A 3,938-nucleotide genomic window follows, 5' to 3' on the forward strand; every position below is an offset into this window, starting at 1 on the left:
GCCAACTGCGCAACCGCCCCCCCCGCGCGCCGCCGCGCCCCGCCCCGCGCAAAAGGCGTAAATCCCGTTCGTGAATTCCGCCCCTTCCTGCCCGCCGCCGCGCCGGAACTGACAGCTCACGAAGCCAATGGCAAGGGAGGAAACTGACCAGGAGAGATCCGCCAATCGGCGCCGAGGGGGCGGGAGCGTGGCGGCGCGAAGGGGCTGCTGGGAGATGTAGTTAAGGAGGAGTGATGGCCTCTGCCTCCCCTTCCCCAAACCTGGGGGTTAGAGCCCCAAACCTGAGCTCGGACCGCTCCAGAGCGGCCAGGACGGTGAAGGGCCTGCAGGGGAAACCAGGAAGGCATGGGCTGAGGTCACTCAGTTTGTCCAGCCTAGAGAAGAGGGGGCTGAGGGTCCTGTTCCTGTCCCTGGAAATGTCCCTGTCCCACCCCTACCATGGCAGGGACACCCCCACTGTCCCAGGTGCTCCCAGCCCCAATGTCCAGCCTGGCCTTGGGCACTGCCAGGGACCCAGGGGCAGCCACAGCTGCTCTGGGCACCCTGTGCCTGCCCACCCTCATTTCCTTCCCAAAATCCAATCTAAACTCACACTCCACCAGCTTAAGGCTATTCTTCCTTGTCCTGTCACTCCAGACCCTTTCAAAGAATCCCTTTTCCTTGTTGAGCCAACCCGTGTTGGCTCCTCCAGGTGCTGGAAGGCTGCAGTTGGGTCACCCTGACGCTCCTCTTGTCCTCACCCAGTCCTGGCAGCCTTTGATCCGGGCAGAGGAGCTGAGCCCCTGACCCTGCGGGATCTCCCCTCCCTGCAGCAGCACCGAGCCCGGCTCTGCTCGGAAAATGAAACTCTTTATAAAATAAAGAGCAAAGAGCCAGGGGGTGGCAGTGTTTGCAAAATCCTTCCCTTCGCCTTGTCCTCCCCGCGGCCGCCCGCCCTGGGGACACTGAGGACAAGCAAGCCCAGTCCCAGTCCTCTTAATGAACCCTCCCAAAAAGGGGAGGTGTGTGAAAGACATCAAAACTAACCCATTCGCCTCCCCTATAATTTATTTCCACAATTAAGCATTCCCGAAGCCTGCTAATAAAGTGTAATGAATAGTTTAAATTTTCATTTGGAACTCAATTCCCTGGCTCCCAGATAATCCCAGCTGCACGGCAGAAGAAAATTCCTACTTGGTTATTCCAAAAGAAGGAGGAAAAGCCCCTTAAATCAGGGACATCAGGCCTGAGGACTCCTCCTCGCACCTCCAGCCTCATAAATGACAGCTGCAATGATTTGTCTCCATCCTGCAAGTCATTAACCTATTCAGCTGCTGTCAAAGTCCTTTACAGAAGGTAATTGTTAATTGTTGCCTCTGCATCAGTCCAGATTCTAATTAAACAAATAATAATCGGGATCCATCCACACAAAAGGGTTTTATCTTCTTTTCTCAGATGCCATCTCCATGGGGACCCAAAGCTCCGCGCAGAAAATCAGGCAGGCTTCAGATGCCCTTGACATGGAAGTTTTCCTTGCTGGTGGAGAGAAAACTGGGGCATGGGAGCTGGATTTTATCTCAAGCTGGTGACAGGAATGCCAGGGCTGGGGCCAAGCAGGACTTGCTGGTTCTGACTGTCAGAGCTGGAGTTTCCTGATGCAGTCTGAAAGCTGGGGAATGCAAACAAGGTGTTCTCCCAGCTCCTGCAGGAGAACCACACCTGGAAAGGATCCTGGTGGAACAGGGCTGTGGCTGTTCCAAGGAAAGGTGCAGGGAGCAAGGAATAACTCTGCCTGAGAGCTTGCCCTTTTCACAGTGTTGAAATTTAAGTCATACAAAAAGGCATTTTTAATTATTATTAATTTTAAAAGGCATTTCAATAAATACTTGTCCCCTTTTCTATCCTCAACAGAAGAAAAAAGGAAATTCAGTGTAAAAACCCCACAACACTCACATGAAGTTCAATTTTACACCTTGTGCCATAGTTAGGATGTCCCAGGGTGCAAATGCAGTTTCACAGACACAGATCTTACCCTGTACGTGGTTTGTCCTGCAGACACCTGGAGCTGGACTGGGATTTGTCTGCAGGTTAAAACCCTCAGGCCAGAGCAAGGAAATTTCCTCTTGGCCAAGAACCTCCACCAAGGCAAATCCTTTGCAGGGCTGACAGGCTGATAGGCCCTGTCCAACCCAGAGCAGCAGGAACCCACTGCCAGAGCCACGAGGCCTTCCCTGGGTGCTGCATCCCCGCCCCACCACAGCTCGGGCTGATCCTGGGGCCCGGAGGGAGCAAAACCCGACCCAGTGGTTCCACAGGAGCATTTCCAGCTGTTCTGTACCTGCTCTAGCTTCCAGGAACTGCTCCTGGCAGCCCAGCAGCCCCCATGGTTTTGCCCACAGTCCTGCCTCAACCCAAACATTACCAGCTCAGGCTTTTCACCCAGATATGACTAAGCCCTTCAGAACGAGAAACGCTCGGGGTTTCTTGCTTAATTGCTAAAACAGATTAATTTGGCTACCCAGCACACGGCCAAACGGAAAAGAGGAATTGACACACCTAGCGGGTTCCTGCTGGGGCTGATGATCTGCTTTAATTGATGGGTCACGTTTGGGGATGATTTTCCACCCCGTAGCTGCCACAGGTTCCCCTCCTGCCCTCCCTATTCCCTGCAGCCTTCTGACCACTAGCGCTTTGGGAGGATTAAATCAAGAATGTAACTGATGCAAACCAGCAAACGTCACCTTCAAAGCTCGAGGTTCAGCCACCACATGTCATGGAAAGGGCCCATACACTTCTCCCAAGAATTAAGGGCTGTATCTTTACCAAAAGGCCCCTTGGCACCTAAAGTTTGGGCAGCAAAGCAGGTAAAAACCCGTTTGGGTCGCTCTGGTCACGCACATGTGACAGTCAGGGTGCTGGAGGAGAGCCAAGAAATCAGGGTGGCTGAGCGGTGCCAGCGGCCCCCCCAGGCTGCTCCAGAGGTTTCATTGGAGCCTTATCAGATTTCCTGGTGACTCAGACAGAGCGGGCGAGCGAGCGGTCACCGGGGAGAAGGGCACGGGCCCGGCAGCGAGCAGGGCCGGGGCACAGCCCCACGGGGGTGCAGAGCAGCGGCCAGCGGCCCCCTGTCCCCCCGAGCTGTCCCTGCGCACCCAGGACAGGCAGAGCCCCTGCAGGCAGCGCACACAGGAGCAGGCAGCGGCTGCCCAGCCGTGCCCGTGCCCCGCGGCCCGCGGCCGGTCCCGCTCGGGGCCGGGGCACCCCCGTCCCTGCCAGCCCCGGCGCACGGGGCAGAGCCCGCCGCGCTCCCCGACAGCGGCAGACACCTGCTCGGAGCCCGCTGTCCCCGTGTGCCCCGGCACCGCGGGCTGCGCTCTGGGGCTTTGATTCCCGCCCAGCTCCGCTCCCTGGGCGGCCCCTCCTGCGCTTCCCCCCGAGCCAGCCTTGCAGAGCACCCTCTGCCCCTGCACCCTCTGCCCCTGCACTCTCTGCCCCTTCCCCTGCACCTTCCCTCTGTCCGAGCACCCTCTGTCCGAGCACCCTCTGCCGCTGCACCCTCTGCCCCTTCCCCTGCACCTTCCCTCTGTCCGAGCACTCTCTGCCCCTGCACCCTCTGCCCCTGCACTCTCTGCCCCTTCCCCTTCCCTCCCTCTCCCATCAGCATCCCCAGCTCCCGTTCTCCCCTCTTCTCCCCCTGTCCGCTCCCCTCGCTCCCCTCGCACAGCCCCGCTGCTCTCCCGGCCCCATCGCCATCGCCATCGCGATCCCCGGCCCCGGCCCCGGCCCCGGCCCCGACCCCGGCCCCATCCCGATCCTCATCCTCATCCTCATCCCCTCCCTCTCCCATCTCCATCCCCATCCCCATCCCCTCCCTCTCGCTCTCCGCCGCCCCGCTCCCCGCCCCGCTCCCGCCTCCCGCCGCCGGCGCCGCCCCGCCGGTGCCTCCCGCCGCCGCCTCC

Source organism: Agelaius phoeniceus, chromosome 22 (assembly GCF_051311805.1).
Source record: "Agelaius phoeniceus isolate bAgePho1 chromosome 22, bAgePho1.hap1, whole genome shotgun sequence".
In the NCBI taxonomy this organism is placed as follows: Eukaryota; Metazoa; Chordata; class Aves; order Passeriformes; family Icteridae; genus Agelaius; species Agelaius phoeniceus.